The 20,824-nt window shown below is 44.9% G+C and overlaps 1 protein-coding gene across 2 annotated transcripts in view; it reads left to right on the top strand.

The window, feature by feature from the left end:
• Positions 1-20,824, top strand: part of CALCR (calcitonin receptor) — a 400,000-nt gene that overhangs the window by 11,452 nt on the left and 367,724 nt on the right. Inside the window, exon 1 of one of the 2 annotated variants that reach the window (XM_088442187.1) lies at positions 15,043-15,108. The exons of the other annotated variant lie outside the window; for it this stretch is intronic. The gene's annotated coding sequence lies outside the window, so the exon portion shown is untranslated. Of the gene's footprint in view, positions 1-15,042; positions 15,109-20,824 lie in introns of those variants that run through there. 2 annotated transcript variants of the gene reach the window in all.

Raw genomic sequence — 20,824 nt, 5'->3', positions numbered from 1 at the left:
TATACACCACTGTTTGTGATTTATCAAAGCACATCACAGCTGACACGGAGCACAATGATGACTTAGAAATTAAATTTAAATGATGTCAGACCGGCAACATTATATCACATTATTTATATAGCATTGTATCTTGATTGATGACTTTCCCTGGCAACAGCGCAGCCTGGAAGTCAGTTTGTTTCTGAGATATATTAAAGATTGTTCTGATCTTTTGTGATAAGGTAGTAACTTTGTTACCTTCCTGTTTATTGTGTTGTTGTTTTTTTTTCTTTCATTTTGATTATTGTGTTATTTCTCAGTAGAGGCCCTGAAGCAGCAGATATTATCTTTGTCATTGCTCATCTAGTATCAAGGGGCTCGCATATCAGCTGTATTCGCAGCGCCAGTTTATTCAGTATCACAGTCAGCTGTTGCTCATCTGAGAGGTTACAGAGTATTTAATGCAGGTCACTGCCGATTTGATACTTGTGCCCAGAGACGTAGGAACGAAAATTTTCATGGGGGGGTGCAAAAGGTCATGGACTACTATAGGGCCTGGGGACCCTCTTTCTCGCATTTTGTAATCGCGTTATACGACAGTTGTAACAGTGACTGTAGGGGCTTTTTAAGAGAGGAGGGGCCCATATGCAGCCTCCATTTGCGTGCGTCTTCGGTAAAATGGCACCCACGCCTTTTTCCCGGGGACATCTTTTTTGCGCATGCGCAGGTCACCGGAAAAATGTCCGCCGCCATTTTCCCAGTGATTTTTTGCTGTTCTGCAGCGCCGGTCCGGTCAGCACCGGAGTCTGTGGAAAGGTAAGTATAATTACCTATGGGTGCAGGGTGTGTGGCCCCCCCCTGGACCCTGCACACCTTGCACCCATTATAAAGATGCCTATGAGTGACTGTAGGTATACAAAGACTCCCTATCCTATGTTAATTATCATCAGTGTTTCTGCGGTTGGCCAACCGCATTGTTTATTTTACTATAAATATTATTCTTAATATTGATTACCAATTAGCACAATAGCTGTTAGAAGGATAGGTAAATTCAATTGTTCATCTTAAAAAGTTAAATTTTTCATAGTCATTAACCTAGTTTTTATTCAGATTTCGTTGACGGCCTAATCTCATTTGATTGGGAGTATTTTTAAATCTATAGTAACTGCCTCACTGGTTATGGTATGTGCTATAATATCTGGTATGTGCTATAATATCTGGTATGTGCTATGATCTGGTGACAATGAGACTGCGGCTAATGTTTTAAACTGTCTGCAGGCAGTGGCATAACTAGGGGGGGTCGAGAAGGGCACGTGCCCTGGGCGCTGTCGGACCGGTGGCGCAGGTGTGAGTGTGTGTGTGTGTGCTGCCGGCCGCATTTAAAGGACACTGGTTTCAGTTCAGTGTGGTGCAGACCGCACTACACAGTAACAAACACCGCTGTTGGCGCCAGGCAGTACTCTCGTACTACCCGGCGGCGGTTTGTTTGCTGTGGCAGCCAATGAGAGTCAGACAGAGACTCATGAGCTCCACTTTCCGGCTCCTGCAGTGGGTGATGAGAGAGACGTCATGACGTTTCTCCCGTAGTGCAGAGCGGGCTGAGAGGATGGAGGAGCGGACAGCTGTGGGCGCGACAGGAGCAGGGGATTCAGGTACTGTAAGTGTTGTGTTTTTTTTTTTGTGTGTCTTTGTCCTATATATGTAAGGGGCACTGGCACTACATAGGGGGCCACTACTGGGGCACTATATAAAAGACACTACTGGGGGCACTGCATAAGGGGGACCACTGCTGGGGGCACTGCATAAGGGAGACTACTACTGGGTGCTCTATATAAGGAGCACTACTGGGGGCACTGCATAGGGGGGACTACTGCTGGGGGCACTATATAAGGGGCACTACTGGGCGCACTACATAGGGAGGACTACTGCTGGGGGCACTATATAGGGGCACTGCATAGGGGAGACTACTACTGGGGACACTATATAAGGGGCACTACTGGGGACACTGTATAGGGAGGACTACTATGGGGGCACTGTATAAGGGGCACTGCATAGAGGAGACCACTACTGGGGGCACTGTATAAGGGGCACTACTGGGAGCACTGCATAAGGGGGACCACTAGTGGGGGCACTGCATAGGGGGGACCACTACTAGCGGCACTGTATAAGGGGCACTGCATAAAGGGCACTACTGGGGGCACTGTAAAGGGTGCACTACTGGGGGCACTGAATAAGGGGCACTTCTGGGGACATTGTAAAAGGGGCACTACTACAGGGGGCACTGCATAAGGGTACTGCTACTGGGGATATTACATAAGGGGCACTACTACACAGTGGGCATTGCAAGAAGAGCACTACTACTGGGTTATTAAGGTGCTTATGGAATGGAAAGGAATGTTTACAGCGTGACGAGAAACAGTGGTGTGTCATGTTGACACGCCCCCCATTTTCCAGTGGACACGCCACTTGTGGCTTGTGACCATGCCCACTTTTTCAGCGCACGCCTTCGAAGCTCCCACATTCTTAGGGGGGGAGTCCATTTTTTTACTTACCCTGGGCTCCAAATACCCTAGTTACGCCACTGCCCTGCAGGCCACAATCATTCACTCTCTCTGTTCCATTGTCGTACAGCTTACAAGAACAGCCAATGGGGAGTGCAGCTTCCCTGTCTTGTGAGTCTGCTTATGTTTACTGCACATTGTGATAGCAAAATGAGTGGGGCGTCTAAGAATGGAAAAAAAGCATTTTCAAAAAGAAAATGTACGCAGAACAAAGATGAAGATAACTTCATTTTTGGTAAACAGAAACGACAACAGTTGGCAAGTTCAAATAAAGCTATTATCATTATCACTTCACTCCCATTTTCATTTCATTCATCACCATTTGCTTTGTGCAGAAGTTCATAGGGGGGGCAACAGAAATCATGGGGGGGCAACTGCCCCTCGCCCTGGTCCTACGCCCTGCAGTTGTGCCTCTTTATACTTGGAGAGGCAGAGGGTGGCGGGTACGAGAGATGAGAGACAGAACGAGTACAGTAAGAGCAATTCCTGAGGGAAACCCACACATATAGACGCAAATACAATATGCCAGTCAGTAGGTGCCGGGGAGGGGGGTCAGGTCACCATCGCCAGCTTGCCATCTCTGATTGGCTGCATGTGTCTTCACTTCTGATTTTAAAGGTGTATATTAGAATTAATTTGTTCTGCTCTTTGAATTTGTCTATGAGAAGAAATATTATACGTTCTTATATATAAAAATTAAAACTTTGTGTGCTTATGTACTGGTTGTGTGCATAAGTGTATTAGGGTGTATTATTATTATTATCAGTGGTGGTTGTTCAGTGGGGACAGCAGCGCAGACCAAAAATAGCAGAGGGAGGGGGGTGGATAAAACATGTCCCTAAGTGTACCTTTAAACTAGTTTTTAATATGGCCGCGTGTCTGCCTGGAAGCTCCCAGGGGATCAGTGCCATGTATCACAGCCGCTACAGCCGAAACATAGTAATCAGCGCCTGCCTCCTGTAACTGCCCGCCCCCCAGACTCCCATTGGCTAGTTACACAGGAATCTGGGGGACGGATGGGTTTGAAAAAAAAAAAAAATCTCCCCATCCTCTAATTTTTTCTAATCAAATACACAGTGTCACACTGACCAGGGGCCACTCTCATACACTGTCACACTGACCAGGGGCCACTCTCATACACTGTCACACTGACCAGGGCCCTCTCTCATACACTATCACACTGACCAGGGGCCTCTCTCATACACTGACCAAGGGCCTCTCTCATACACTGTCACACTAACCAGGGGATTCAAACACACAGTGTCACACTGACCAGGGGTCACTCTCACACTGACAGAGGCCAGTCACACACTGTCTTACACTCCAGGGGCCAATCACGGTCACAGCAGTCTCCTATACCTGTGGGGGGGAGCGATCACTCTGATCGCACTCCACCCCCCGCGGCTTTGCACCGGGCTGGGAGGCGCACAGCGCCCCCCTCCCCAGCATGCAGCAAAAGTCTTTTTTTTTTAAAACAAATCCTAAGGGGGCATGGCCACGCCTCCTGCAAACAGACCACGACCCCCACCATTCACCTGGGCCCAGTCAGCCTCTCTATGCCCCTGGGTGGCACTGTAAACACACAGTGGGATGGTATTGGAGAGACATGGTGCTGGAGACACACAGCACAGGCTGGGAGACCAGCTGACTGGAGGGAGGACATCACCCGGAGCCCCGACCACCGGTCCCTGGACTCAGGTAAGTTTTTTTTTTTACTCATTTTCTTTTCTTTTTTTTAGCAGAGATCAGCGTGTGGTCTGTTTAGACCACACAGCTGATCTCTGGGGCCGGCTCCGGGCTCTGCTCTGCCCGTTAGAGCGGAGCTGGAGTCCGGTAACCAGGGGAGACCCTGGATAACGCCACCTCCAGGTGGCGTTATTATCACAGGGCTTTCCCCGGTATTTTGTCACATTTTATTTTTAGTAACTTTGGTCGGATCACATTTCCCATTACAATTATGGGAAATGCGATCTGATTACTAAAAATAAGTGATAATTAGGGGTTGGAGTAGAATTTTACGAATTCTACTCCAATTGCCCTGTAGTAACTTTAGGTGATAATAAAATAATGTGATAATGTTAATTAATAGAGCCCTTGGAGAGCGTGAACTTTATTTTAGTTAGAGCCAGGCAGTCTAGGATTTATTTTTATGATTTGTTTATTAATGATGCCAAATAAAACTTGCAGCAGTTACTTGTATGAAGGCACTGGACTGGAGTGCTATTGGTTGCTGCATGAATAGTGCTGCCATTTACTCCCAGGAGACGACACCCCTAACCGGATCTTGCAACAATAGTGATGAGTTTATTTAAATGTATTTTAATGTATTTCAAAGTACATCTGATGTTGGCTCTTTTTTCCCCAGAAATGGCTTTATTACCAGATTCAGAATTTAAGGATCTCCTGGACATCTGGAAATTCTGTTTTACCTGCAATATCTCATGCCCATTGTGTTAGTCATGCCCAATTCCTCCGTTGTCTCTCCAGCGTCATCCTCTATGTCTCTCTAAAGCGATTCCCCCAGATCTCTCTGTCCCTTACCCCCTAGTTGGCTCCAGCCCCTTCTTACCTTGTTTTCAGGCTACTCCTCTTCATTGCTGCTCTTCCCTTCAGCTGTGTGAGCAGGAAGCCTGAGAATTGTATGTTAGTGCACCGACTTGCAGGTAATTCATTTAAACGTTGCAGCAACACAGTGAACTGTAAGTCCTGGACTGGCCTAGGGGAAAAGGTGGACTGTATCAGCGGGACCCAGAGTGGCCAAGTACTCTTGGAATATTGGGGCCCAGTACAAGTGTCCCAATAGAATGGGATCCATAGATCTGTTCTCTGCCATTCAAGATGAGAGATTAACCAGGTGTGGGCTCCTGTGACTGCAGGTGCCCCAGTGCGCTGCACCGGCTGCTATACAGCTGTTAGTTCCTCCACCAAGGAAAATACATTAGGGAAGAGGGCAAGCGCCCTATATACATCACAGGGAATGTCTTTTAAACTATCTGGAAATGGATAATGACTATTTTCTCTATAGCAGAGAGAACATAGTACAGGGGTTGTCCACCGTAAATGAGCTTCTGGTTTGTACATGCCATTCTGCAGCTTTCCCTAAATCCATTGCTTCTCCTTTATACCTACTGTATGCAGTCGTTCTGTGCTTTCTTGGACAGGCTCTTTCTTCCAGTCCCAGGTATTCATCTTTGTTGCGCTAAGATACCACACAGCTCTGCCTCTCTATCTGCAGCGGGGACGATAGAGCAAGTATGTGTCATATTCAAGGGTAATAAAAATAAACTATTTTGCATTATGATATGACTATATATATATATATATATATATATATAAAGTATAGAAGAAGACAGTAAATTTAATGTTGAAGGAACTCAGCAAACTGGAGTAAGTTCATTTAAGTAAAAAAAATAAAATAAAATAAAATAAAATATATATATATATATATATATATATATATAATTCTGCAAAAAGATAAAATTAGTTGGTGGATAGTACAACAAGAAATAGCACCACTAAAACATGTCACAATATTGCTCTAACACAAAATATTCTGGGGGAGATGTATCAAGCTTTGGAGAGAGATAAAGTGGAGAAGTTATGCAAAGCAAGGAATAAGCTTCTAACTATCATTTATATAGCACAATATTTGAAATAACAAGTAGATGCTGTTTGGCTGCTTTGGGTAACTGCTAAACTTTATCGCTCCAAGACTCGATACATCACCCCCTTCTTTTTTTATCTTTAATCCAGATACATTTTTATTAGTTTTATTGTGTTGGTTCCAATTTACTACTATTATCAGTAATTGATTGTCACTATAGCGCTACATGTTTTCAAGATGAAAAAAGAAGTTAGCTGCCTGATGAAAACATCAATATTGCTTTAGTTTGCATTTGTTCTGAATGTTTTGAGACAGTTTCTGAATCGTTCTACATCTGAGCTGCTCATTCCATTCCACAACATCCACCGACTTTTCAGAGACCTTGAAAGAAAATCAATAAGGTAATAAGGAGACGCTATGCGATGCGTTACCATATTACTGGGCATCATTACACTTCAGCTTTAAATGAAAGCTCTAACACTCCGCTTTCACCAATTTAAAAGTAGGTCAGCCATAAAAAAAAGCTCAAAGGCGAATCTTGTCGCAGATCATTTTTCTTACAGACATGACGAGCTCCGTTGCAGATCAGTACTGCCAACACCTCCATAAGGTGCTCAATTTGATAAAATGCAGCTCGGAGCAGTCTGTGAAGCGGTTTAATCTATTAATGTGTTCAGTATGCACTGGATCTATGTCTGTGCCACATTCACGAATGGAGAGGCTGCCATGCCTGTGCCACGTTCACGAATGGAGAGGCTGCTATGTCTGTGCCACATTCATGAATGGAGAGGCTGCTATGTCTGTGCCACATTCATGAATGGAGAGGCTGCTATGTCTGTGCCACATTCATGAATGGAGATGCTGCTATGTCTGTGCCACGTTCATGAATGGAGAGGCTGCTATGTCTGTGCCACATTCACGAATGGAGAGGCTGCCATGCCTGTGCCACGTTCACGAATGGAGAGGCTGCTATGTCCGTGCCCCATTCATGAATGAAGAGGCTGCTATGTCTGTGCCACATTCACGAATGGAGAGGCTGCCATGCCTGTACCACGTTCACGAATGGAGAGGCTGCTATGTCTGTGCCACATTCATGAATGGAGATGCTGCCATGCCTGTGCCACGTTCACAAATGGAGAGGCTACTATATCTGTGCCACATTCACGAATGGAGAGGCTACTATGCCTGTGCCACATTCACAAATGGAGAGGCTGCTATGTCTGTGCCACGTTCACTAATGGAGAGGCTGCTATGCCTGTGCCACGTTCACAAATGGAGAGGCTGCTATGTCTGTGCCACATTCATTAATGGAGAGGCTACTATGCCTGTGCCACATTCACAAATGGAGAGGCTGCTATGTTTGTGCCACGTTCACTAATGGAGAGGCTGCTATGCCTGTGCCACGTTCACAAATGGAGAGGCTGCTATGTCTGTGCCACATTCACAAATGGAGAGGCTACTATGCTTGTGCCACATTCACGAATGGAGAGGCTGCTATGTCTGTGCCACATTCACGAATGGAGAGGCTGCTATGTCTGTGCCACATTCATTAATGGAGAGGCTACTATGCCTGTGCCACATTCACGAATGGAGAGGCTGCTATGTCTGTGCCACATTCACAAATGGAGAGGCTACTATGCCTGTGCCACATTCACGAATGGAGAGGCCACTATGTCTGTGCCACATTCACGAATGGAGAGGCTACTATGTCTGTGCCACATTCACGAATGGAGAGGCTGCTATGCCTGTGCTACGTTCACAAATGGAGAGGCTGCTATGTCTGTGCCACATTCACGAATGGAGAGGCCACTATGTCTGTGCCACATTCACGAATGGTGAGTCCACTATGTCTGTGCCACATTCACGAATGGAGAGGCTGCTATGTCTGTGCCACATTCACGAATGGAGAGGCTGCTATGTCTGTGCCACATTCACGAATGGAGAGGCTGCTATGCCTGTACCACGTTCACAAATGGAGAGGCTGCTATGTCTGTGCCGCATTCACGAATGGAAAGGTTGCTATGTTTGTGCCACATTCACGAATGGAGAGGCTACTATGTCTGTGCCACATTCACGAATGGAGAGGCTACTATGTCTGTGCCACATTCACGAATGGAGAGGCTACTATGTCTGTGCCGCATTCACGAATGGAAAGGTTGCTATGTCTGTGCCACATTCACGAATGGAGAGGCTGCTATGTCTGTGCCACATTCACGAATGGAGAGGCTGCTATGCCTGTGCCACGTTCACAAATGGAGAGGCTGCTATGTCTGTGCCGCATTCACGAATGGAAAGGTTGCTATGTTTGTGCCACATTCACGAATGGAGAGGCTACTATGTCTGTGCCACATTCACGAATGGAGAGGCTACTATGTCTGTGCCACATTCACGAATGGAGAGGCTGCTATGTCTGTGCCACATTCACGAATGGAGAGGCTACTATGTCTGTGCCACATTCACGAATGGAGAGGCTACTTGCTGACAATTAGAAACAAGGGCCCTCATTCAGAGCCGCTCGTTAGCGGCAGTACGCTCGTTCCGAGCGATGTTTGCACATCTGCGCATGCGTACGGTTTTTAGTACGCATGCGCGAACCAGTCAGTGCGGCCGAAAATAGTTTGTACGCTATATAGCGAGTGCCTGCTATTTTGAGTGACAGAATGAGGCGTATGTGGGTGGTAACAGGGGAAGGTGCTTGAAAATGGGGAGTGGAGATCCGAACGCAGGCGTGCTTAAAGGTCAAAACGGGCGTTTTATGGGTGTGTATATTTAAAACAGCAGCGTCATTGACCACGTCACTGGGTTATTTTAGAGCCAGAACTGCTCGCAAATTTGTGGTAGCAAACACCAACCACAAGAATAGCGAGCAGTTCATACGCTGGTCGATGTACTCGATTAATCTAATAAATAGCGGACATGACGTATGGTGCGAGCGGCCAGGGGGCGTTTTTAACAAATAAACGAGCGTATGTTTTGCTCGTTCATTCAGACTTAGAGGTGTGAACAGACTGCAATGTGCGTACGGATCATTTGAATAGCCACCCCTTGTTTTTAAACGAACGACCGCAAATAGCGAACGGCTCTGAATGAGGGCCAAGGTGCCTTATACAGAGTTGGATGCAAATAGACTCTCAAAATGCACCTGAAAAAAAAAGTAGCATCTCTGCCATCTATTTAATCAGTCTAAGGTGCAATTCTCGAGCTATGACTCCCTCCCTTTCCTGTCATACTTACAGTAGGTATACTCCAGAGTTTTGACTATAAAAATTATAAGAAAAATGTAAAGAAAATATTATAAATATCTTTGTATTATTCTAATAATTTTTACAGTCAAATCTCTGGAGTACAGAGTGTATGGCAGGTGAGGCACTGCCTCCCATGTCTACCTTTTCCACACATGCCTGATCAAAACACATCAAATTTCCAGCCCTATATACTGCTGTACCTTTGTTAAATGCCCACATGAACCCTCGGATCATATATGCATATGTAAATCTCTCTCTGATACTATCCAGTGCCTCCCCAGCCATTTACCTCACTGCACATCATTGAATAGCTAGAATCTGATTGGTTGCTATGGGCAACATCTCCACTTCTGAAAACCCGCACTTCAGTAAATATACCACTTAATGTGCAAGGGAGGGCTTTCCACATATTGAGTGCAGCTGAAAGAAGTCATGTAACTGTGAATGGGTTTTTTGATGTTCTGTACAATGTTCTGATCTCCCCAAATGAAAATGAAACCTTTTGAAAATCTTTTGCCAACTTTGGAGGTGCGAACAAAAATAGGTGAATTCTGCATATTTTTACCTGTTTTTTGCGTGTGTTTTTAAAAAATTTTTAATGTTACTTTTGTTTTTTTGGTGGCGACAAAAAATGAGTGTCAGGCAAATAAGTAAAAATTGCTCCCACTGAATCTTTTTTGGATATCCATTCGTCTTTGCAAAGCAGGCAATATCATTGCGACCATGCCAGGCTGTGCATTATCTGACATGGGCACAAACAATGCAACCAGTCAGAAATGCACATTGGGCGGATAATCTTCTAGCAGCCACCAATGGCAGAAGGACCTCTCCCAATCTCTGCTGTGCTGCTGGGCTGGGCAGCATGTCAGGGCCAAACCTCAAACCCGACGGTCACAGGGTAAATGTAAATGAAGCTGCCCTCTGTTGCCCAGTGTACTGTATACCTGACAAATACGGAGAAGAGCAGCCTCTGGAGAGCTGTAGTCGCAATGTTGTGATAGTCCAATCATTGATAGTCCGATATATCATTAAGTGGTATGTTAAAAATCAATATTAATGTGGTTTTAAAAAAAAAAAAAAAAAAACATTCAATTAAATTTTTTTTTTAAATAAAATTGTGTTGGATAAGTTATAAATAGATGTTCTTGACCTAAATCAATCATAAAAAAAACCTGACAATTTCTGAGAGGTTTTTGGAAAAAAATGTAGCCAGTTAAGTGAGTAAGGTGCATATAATTAACAGTTGTTCTTCTTGCATGTAGAATAAATAGTCTAAATTTTCTCTTCCAATACAGCTCCCAGTGGGGGAATTTGCATTTTGAAAATTCTTAGAACATTTAATATCATTCCAAAACTATGATATCAACCCTAAAGCCATTGCGTTGGTTGTCTTGTAGATTAACTTTGCACTATTCAAATTAAATTGCACTTACATTCATTTCACTGCTGGTATCCCTACTTAACGGCCTATTTTCAGAGAGGAATGACTAACAATTATGCAACTGATTTAAATGGATATAATATAACGTTTTGTCATAAAATGATTCTGTTTTCAAAATGTTGTTATATAATTATAGGTTAATGGATAAAATTGCTAAATATTGTAAACGTTCCAGAAAGAATTGAAAAAAAAAAAACTCAATGCAATCTGTAGTGTACAAGTACTTTGAAAATAATTTATGTGTGTTTAAACCATTTTACATTTACTTGATTACTTTTAATTGAATAAAAATATTCAGCTGTAATCTCTCTCTAGCTGCTGCTTGAGGAGGCGGTTGATAGCGATGTCGTATTTTAGGCATTACAAACATGCTGCCATCTACTGTTTGAAAGTTTATATGCTTAGAATAGGGATAATCTAAATCACAGCAACATTTTCCACGTATAGGTTATCACTGCAAAACTGACGGGTTTTCTGGGTGTGATCTTTATGTGTTCAACTTTTACTTACTTTTACTGTCATTTAATATGGCATTTGTAAATTCTGCACAATACATTTCACAGAACTTATACAAGAGGTCCTGGGGGGATTGCCAGTGATAGGGGAGAATTAGACGGTCTGACCCGAGAGCTGACATATTTTTATACTTATTGAATACTCACAACAACCATCTCTACAATTTACCTAGGGAATATTTTAGGCAAGTGCCATCAGTGCTTCAGGCCTGGACACCTGGGAATTAAACGTAACAAGTCACGTTCTCCGCCATCCAATCCTTGTTAGCCTCATGTATTGTCCCTGTAGAACACCGTAGGTAAACTGTTACATAAATAATATAGATAAACACCAATCAGCCAAACGCTCGCTGTTCTTTGGATTTAGGCACGCATCATGCTTTGAGCTCATTAACATAAATAAAGATCACAAAAGGTAGTGTGCCATTTTAAAAGCCCCTATAGTTTGGTAATTTATATAAGTATGATCCACACATTACATAACGGTTTCCTTGCCTCTAGTCCACTTTATTGAAATTCTGGAACATCAGTAGAGATAAGTTAGAATTCAATATGATCGCTTTGACAAAATTAGTTGGAATATTTTTTAAATCCACAAATCAATTTGTTAATCAGCCAGTTAATGCAGAATTTCCTACCAAACGCTCCGATCCAGCTAGGCTTTGCAACTCTCACCTTTGTTTCTCTTGGGCAGGACCACCAGGAGATATTTCAGGTCTGATAGTAGAGGCAGTGGCCAAGTGTGTGGGCTTCTGGTCACATCCTACTGTGAACACTGGTGTCCTCTTTACATGTTGCACTGCCCGCTGCAGGTGGTGTGGTCCCACTGTCACAGGAACATAGTTTCTTAGTAGGGCCTAGTTTCTTTGTACTCCCTACATGCCCTTGGAAGACTTGATTTATAAACTAGGTAAAGACCTATAAATATTTCCCAATGATGATCTCCTACTCTTTGGAACATTACTATGGGGAATTCTTCTTTTTCTTCTTCCTCCTCCTCCTCTTTCTCCTCTTCTTTCTCCTCCTCCTCCTCTACCTTCTCCTCTTCCTCCTTCCCTTCCTCCTCCTCTTCTTTTTTTTTTGCATAATATTACCAGTAGGGATGAGTGGTTTACTTGTGGCTTAGCACAGATGTCCGTACTTGGTGGTAAGATCTGAGCCAGTAAAAAAGCAGTAAACAGGCCAGCTGTGCAGTCTGGAGTAGATGAGACACTCAGCTGGTAATTGCGTCATGTAATATGTGCTCTTGTGAACAAATCTTCACAAGCTGACTTTAAGGCAGCCAGAAAACAGTCAAGAGGATTTCCACACTGAGCAGAGACTTGTGGACACAAGACTGAGAATATGGATAAGGATGGACCAGTGTAGACAACAAATTAGCCACACTGGTATGGGGACATGTATCAAGCCTTGGAGAAAGATGAAGTGGAGAAGGTCCCCAAAGCTTCCAGTCAGCTTCTGTCATTAAATAGCACAGTCTTTGAAATGACAGAAGCTGATTGGTTGCTTTGGGCAACTTCTCTACTTTTTCTCTCTCCAAAGCTTGCTACATCTCCCCCTGTGAGTGTGCATTGTAAATGCATTGGTGGGATTGCACAAGGTTGATGCACCTGTATTTTAAGATATATGTTCTCTTCTATAATAAACTTCCTCCAACAGCTGTTGGTGACAGTCAAGAGCCAATAGGGGCTGAATGCCAAAGAAGTGCACCACTTCTGATTGGAGGTGCACTGCCTAGGGTTTTTGCAAGGTCTTGCACCAGTCTGGAGAAGAATGTAGTGAACATAGCTACAGTACATGCCAATAGCTTATGGTCCTATGGGACAGACTGTGACACTGCGGTTGGACCCTTTTTATTTGGTAGATAATGATTAGTCTGATTCTGTGTTCTTGTCTTCCTAATCTCATCTGAATCAGTCAGTTTACAAAACTATACGTTGGATTAAAATTAAAGCACATTTGCTGGACAGATCAATTATCTGATCACTAAGACACACATTAGGTCACTAAAGTATTAGATCTTTTCTCATATTACAAATCCATCCCTATTATAATCCTCTAACGTTGGCAAAGGAACGTAGTAAACTCCTCGCCAGGAAACTCTCTGGCACGCAACAAGTACTAAACATGTGATTCAAACTGTTTAGCTGATTTATCACCTGTACAGTGATACAATAAATCTTTAGCTTTATGGAAAATGCAAATACATATTGTGATGACTTGGGGTATTTAGCTCAGTGGATGGGTGTCAGTGGTGCAGTGTTTAGTGCTCAATTGAGTACCCATGCCGCTTTTCCAGGTAAAATAAATGGAAATGGTACTTTAATGTCAGCATAATCGGGAAACAAAAATAACAAATGCCTAGCCCAATCAGGGCAACTAACTTATGTCTTCAACCCTCTCTCCCGTGGGTGCAGCTAATCTGCTAACAAAGTCTCTCAGTCTCGGTGCCTTCCCTGTATCCTCCAGGTATACAGTCGGCCCTGGCTTCCTCAGCCTGCAGCTCAGCTGCCTCAATGTCACTCAGTCTGAGAGTTTGTGGTCTTCCCTTGCCTCCTGCAAGGTCCAGACACAGGCCTCCTGGCCCCCAATGGCTCGCTCAGCTTCACTGGGCTCTCTGCTGCCACAATCCCACATGGACTGTTTCCCACAGCAGCCTGACTGGTCTGCCTTCACATCAGCCCACACCTGAGCTCTATCCACAAGGCAGCCCTTACACAACTTCCCAGAATCCTTTTCTTCTCTGTGTGGGCGGATCTTTCCTGCCCCACACAGAAACTGCTGCTCACCAGTGCCATCTCTAGTGATACTGCCACTATATATATATATATTCCAAATAGGCGGTACTCAGAAATAAAGACTCCACAGGAAATGTGTACCAACGTTCATGCTCTTATTGCTGTATTTTCGTCAGGGTGCACCCTGCCGAAAATGCAGCAATAAGAGCATTGATACATTATTACACATTTCCTGGGAGTCCGCCGATTTGGAATCTACATACAGCTACACTGACCGTGCACAGCTTGGAAGGCACCAGACTGTAACTATTTATTCATTCATTGAAAATGTTTGCACATTAGAAGAGTGCCGCTTCCTAGAGTGTACATGTGCATTCCTTATCCTGAAACCTCTAGGGTTGCGTTTCTCTTTGAAGCAATCACTCAGTTTAATACCATGGTAGAGGTAATCAATCTCTTTGTGTTTTAAATTAAGCCAATCCCTATATAAATTCTCAAGGGATTTCAATTCACCATCATCTGACAATTGTTGTTCAAATAAAAGAGCCTCTGACTCTGAGAAAGTTAAAGTCGTGCCTTGTGTCTGTATAGCCAGATTAATAGTCTCTATATCACACCCGGTCACCACATCGTGCACATCAGCCATGCTGCTGAAAATCGCAACTCTTTAATTGACACAGGGGAAAAAAATGGTACAAATTCGTGGTTGCTTAAGCCTAGAGAGTTCCTTGTCTGTCACACAGGATACTCACAAAATCCACACCACAGAAAGGCAGCACTCCCACCATCAATGAATGTAATAGTCCCGGTGTCTTCCTAGGTATCCCCGCAGAAGGATCCAACATTCACCGTATAGAAGGCGGCACTCGGAAAAAGTGGCTAGACACAGGCAGAAAGTATGATCAACGGAAAGAACTCTACGACAAAAAAAGGTCATCGATTAAACAGGCGTTTAAAAAAGGTGTAAGTGACCAACCGGTCACCCGCCATTTTTTGGCCTTGGGGAATAATCAATCTACTTTAAGGTATGTGGTAATAGATTACGTACCAGAGTCTTTACGACGTGGTGATCGCTCTCAAAAATTGCTAAACTGTGAAGCACAATGGATAATCCGCTTGGGGACTATGGACCTCATTCAGACCCGGTCGCAAGCGCTGCGCACTCGCAACCGGGTCGATGTTTCGGTCCAGTGCACGTGCAGTGGCCACACTGCGCGTGCGCAAGCCCCGGAGCGAGAGAGAAACTCTCTCGCTCCGGAGCTCACTACAAAAGGCTGGCTGTCGATGTTGATCGACAGCTTGGCCCGTTTTGTAGGCGGGGCGGGGAGGTGGCTACACAAACAGAGGCGTTCCTGACGGAACGCTTGCTGTTTTGTGGTCGGCCGCACTGACATCAGCAGTGATGTCAGTGGGGAGCTTCCTGCTCGATCAGAGCAGGAAGCTCCCTGGGGCTAGCGGTTGCCGAGACCCAACCTTAGGGTCTCGTCGCAAGCCCCGATGGTCTTGACCATCGCGACCATCACCCTGGTTGGTCGCTAAGCTGTGGGTGGTAACCCACAGCTTAGCTAGCGACCAGGAGGCCGCACTAAAAATAAAAAGTGTCCACCCTCATTTAGAGAGAGCGATCGCTTCTGAATGAGGGCCCATGTCCCCCGAGGGGTTGAATGAGACTAATGGTCTGCATTGTTTTTTATAGTAGCCATTTCTAAATGCTGTATAACTTTTATGTTTTGTGCAGTCATTGATTATATAGGCAGATGTCGATTTAAAGTTGTTTGCATTAGTTCTCTGCAGGAGATGTAGATGTTTAAGATAAGGATTGTGAGTAATAGCAAGATTTTCAAACTGATTTATATAATGAATGTTGCTGTTTGCTTTTGATTAATATTTATCTTTGGTGATGGCTCCAATATAATATTGTATGTGTTTTTTATATCTGTGTGTCTAATTTTGCACTGTTACATTGTAACGAGTTTGATAACTATCAGCTGGACTGAGTGGTGAGGCACGATGACGTCATTTGTGGGCGTCGTCGGCCGCTCCGTGAGACCAGCGCTGCACGAAGGAAAGGGTTTATAAGGTCAGTGTGTATTTCTTATCTGTAAATTTTTTCTGAGTGCCGCCTACTGTATGGTAATGTTGGATCCTTTTATGAGGATACCTAGGAAGGCACCGGGTCTATTACATTGATTGATTTGATTGATGGTGGGAGTGCTGCCTTTCCGTTGTTTGTGTGTGTGTGTCTATACAGTATATATATATATATATATATATATATATATATATATAAAAGCAAAAGTCAGGTCGCACACAAAACTTATACAGGAGTGCGCGGATCACAAGATTTGTAGCAATAAGCCCAATGTAGGACAAAAATCCAACACACCTTTTGTAAATAGCAATATGAAAAATATTTAGTGTTTAGAAAGTCACCATCAGGGTATATTAGTAAGCCATAAAGCAATAGAATGTAAGGTAATACTCAGCACATCTTTGTCATGTACAGCCTCCATAGGGCCCGGGGAGACGCACTCTGAACCCCCCCTTTATATATATAAATAATGACTCAAAATGTGTGATGGTACAAATTGATATGTTCAAATGGCAGGGTGTATCTATAATATGTTTGGATGTGGATTAAAAGATCTATTGCCTATTGCCTGTCTAACATCTGATGTCTATCTAGACATTGTCTACCTTTTTACTGTAGATCTTTAGACCGGATCCCGATATGTGTAGTGTGTATGGTCCACAAGGGCCCCTGGGTCAAAGGAGGGCACATAGCACACCCAGCGCCTATTGAATTTACTTACCTAGCGGCCACTGCATCACTGTCATGGTCCTTTCTCCAGAAATATAGCGTCAGAGTGCCAGAGTCTTCAGTGCATGTGCTGGCAGGATTTCTTTGGGGGCGGGGGTACTAGCAGAGATGGTATATGGGCTCCTCCTCTGACAGAACGCCCCCGTCTGATGGTTTCATATTAAACAAGCTGCGTTATAGAGTTAGATTTCCGCAATCTTCATGTATTAGAAGAAGCCCCTCTTACAGTGTTGGCCCCAGTCATTAAACAGGTAATCTGTCATCTGCTTACTTGTCATCCCCGTAGAGGAACATGGTTCCCATACACTACTATGGGGATCTCCTTATTTCCCCATTCATCAAACTCCAAAAATACATACTGTACTAGTTTCCAGAATTTGATTGTGGTTAACGGACTCCATATTCAGATGGCGTCTGTTCTTAATGCCCCGTTTCTTCCTATAGGAATGACTCCCGGGGAGTGAATCGGTATCCGCTCGGATCCCTGAGGCCCTGTTTGGCTCCCTCCACCGGCATTGGGATCTACATGCGCATGCGTGAACCTCAGGTCACACATTCACACTTACACAGCTGAGGTCCCTACCCTCGCCACTGCTCCTCCGGCCCGCCGGGTCCCAGCACCTATGTAATGGATCTCTCAGGCACCGGAACTGGCGCATGCACACAAGCGGTGGTGGTGCAGCTCATGCGCATAACACCGGCTTCTAGGGACTGCATCAGCTGCAGCCATAGAAACCGGATAGGACAGCCCAGACTGGCAGTCCCAGGGGGATAAAACACCTCCCCCTGGGGCTCCCTGTCCTAAGTGTGACTGATAGGTAGCACGTCCAACGGGAAGCCACTGCCAGTCACAGTGACAGTGTAGCCAGTGCAGTGACAGACTGTGTAATATAGAGATCAGTGAAAAATTAAGGAATATCTCTGGAAATGTTTGCCAAGACGAAAGAAATTACATAGTTAAGATATGTTTTAAAAGGAATGGGTATGAAAGACCGGCGCCTGAAAAGCCACCGGTTCATATCCCGAGCCAGCAGCCAGAAGAGAAAAGATTGTGACAGGGTAGGTAAGTACCCTATCCAGGGGCGTTTCTAGAGAGGAGGGGGCCCATGTGCAGTCTCCGAAATGGGCCCCCTCCTCTTCGCCCGGCGGCCGGAAGCACACTGAGCAGTGCGCGGCCAGCGCCAGAGTTATAGACTCTGGGCACTAGAGTGTGCCCAGAGTCTATAATGAATGCAAAGGTCACCGGGAAAATGGCCGCGGCTGCCATTTTCCCTGTACTGCGCATACGCAAACGACGGGAAAATGGCCATCGTGGATATTTTCCAGTCGTTTTACAGCGCCAGACCCCCACGCCGACGTGGGACTCCGGAGAGGTAAGTAATATTATGGGTGCAGGGTGTGCGGTGCGTGGCCCCCCTGGACCCAGGGGCTCGTGTTCCCCGCACACCCTGCACCCATTATAGATACGCACCTGACTCTATCCCTCCCCCCCTAACCCTCCCTTAGTGGTGCCTAACCCTAACCTCACCCACTAGTGCTAAACCCTAACTCCCCCTTACTGTACTCTAACCCTCCTGGGGGATTGCATGTCCCTAACCTCCCCCCGGGGGTGCCTAACACTAACCCTCCCCCCCCTATGGATGCCTAACCCTAACCTCCCTCCGCAAAACCTAAGCCCGCTAGGCTCCCTAAACCTAACCTCCCCCCTGCACAGCTAAGTGCTAAGACATTCCAACTTACCTCGATCGGTTTGGAGTCCATCTGTATTCCGGCATCGGATTAAGATAGGCGCCGGTATTTTGACACCTAGTTTAAGTCCCCCGTCAGGCTTTCGTTGTTGGGATATAGTCCAGCGGCATGTAACCTGCCGGTCTATTAACTACATCCCATTTTAATAAGTGATTAATGTTGTTAACAAAAACCCAGGGCTTGGGGACATTTTGGCATTGGCCGATGTGTTACCAGGAAAGGACACAGCAATTCCCACAATAGAAAAGTTAATTTCAAAGTTTAAATAAGCGCCCTTGAGTTCCTGTGATGTGGAATAAAGCTTTTCTGTTCACAAACTACTTTTAAGCGACAAGAAGCATAAGTTAACACCTGAAAACTCTGCGACAATTTTGGTTTTATATTGTAACATGAAGTAACCAATATTGTTAGTTAAATCTTTTTTTTTTTTTTTTTGTAGCGTTTCTGCTGTTCCCAAAATAATTTTTGACATCTATGTCTTTTTTTCTAAAGTGTAAAAGATTTTATTATGTATTTTGGACACCCTCATCTGAGCAGCAGGCCTCACGACCCCAACCAGGCATCTTACCTTGCTCCGGCAAGCGGGTCCTTCCTCCTCCGTGGCTCCATCTTTCCAGCGATAGTCAGGAAGATGGCACATGCACAGTAGAGAGCAAAGGAGCTGATTAAGACCCTATGATGTGAACGCTCGTAGCTGTCCGATAGTCGCCTTCTGCGCACGCGTACGCATCGCAATGCGCATGCGCGAACCAGTGCGAGAGATCGGGATGCATTCGCTCACTGCGTATAGACTGCCCAGCAGAGTGAGTGACAGGAGAGGCCGTTTGTGGGTGATAACTAGGGGTGTGCACCGGCCACTTTTCGTGTTTTGGTTTTGGATCTGGATCTTTCTTCATGTTTTGGATCTGGATTGGTTTTGCCAAAACCACCCTTCCGTGTTTTGGGTTCTGGGTTTTGTGTTTTGGATCTGTATTTTTTTTTTAAAAACCATAAAAACAGCTAAAATCACAGAATTTGTGTGTTTTTCTGCTCCTATGCTATTATTAACCTCAATAACCTTAATTTCCACTCATTTCCAGTCTATTCTGAACACCTCACACCTCACAATAGTGTTTTTATATCCAAAAGGTTGCACCGAGGTAGCTGGATGACTATGCTAAGAGATACGAGTGGGCGGCACAAACACGTGGTCCATCTAGGAGTGACACTGCAGTGGCAGACAGGATGACAGTTTGAAAAACTAGGCCCCAAACAGTACATAATTCAAAGAAAAAAAAGAGGTGCAAGATGGAATTGTCCTTGGGCCTTCCCACCCACCCTTATGTTGTAGAAATAGGACATGCACACTTTAACAAACCAATAATTTCAGCGCCAGGGTCTGCCACATGACTGTGGCTGAAATGATTGGTTCGTTTGGGCCCCCACAAAACAAGCTGGCAATTAATCTGTCCCTGCACAAACTGGCTCTACGGAGGCAAGATGTCGTCCTCATCCTCCTCATCCACCGATTCCTCACCCTCTTCAGTGTTGTGTACATCCTCATTCTCACAGAGTATTAATTCGTCCCCGCTGGAATCCACCACCACAGGTCCCTCTGTACGTTCTGAAGGCTGGTCTCCCTGGAAGAGTTGATAATTCATTTTATGAACATCATCTTCTCCACATTTTGTGGAAGCAACCTCCTACGCCTTTCGCTGACAAGGTTCCCGGCTGCACTAAACACTCTTTCGGAGTACACACTGGAGGGGGGGCAACTCAGGTAAAATAGAGCCAGTTTGTACAGGGACCTCCAAATTGCCTCTTTTTCCTGCCAGTACAGGTACGGACTGTCTGACATGCCTACTTGGATGCTGTCACTGATGTAATCCTTTAACAGACAGACGCACGCTTGTCGCTGCTGCTTTGAGGATGCAGGTGCGGCTACAGCCCACACAATTCACAAAGACAGCAAAAAAAAAGAGAATTTTTTATTTTTTGTGGAGCGCACTTTGAGGGTTAGACCACCCTTTAACAGACAGACGCACGCTTGTCGCTGCTGCTTTGAGGGTGCAGGTGCAGCTACTGCGCATACATTTCACACACAAACACAGAAAAAAAGAAGATTATTTTATTTTGTTGGAGCGCACTTTGGGGGTAACACCACCCTTTAACAGACAGACGCACGCTTGTCG

The sequence above is a fragment of the Taudactylus pleione genome, unplaced genomic scaffold (assembly GCF_031769625.1).
Source record: "Taudactylus pleione unplaced genomic scaffold, aTauple2 ptg000306l, whole genome shotgun sequence".
Lineage (NCBI taxonomy): Eukaryota > Metazoa > Chordata > Amphibia > Anura > Myobatrachidae > Taudactylus > Taudactylus pleione.
Note: the sequence above shows the minus strand (reverse complement) of the source record. Positions and strands in the feature narration are given on the sequence as shown.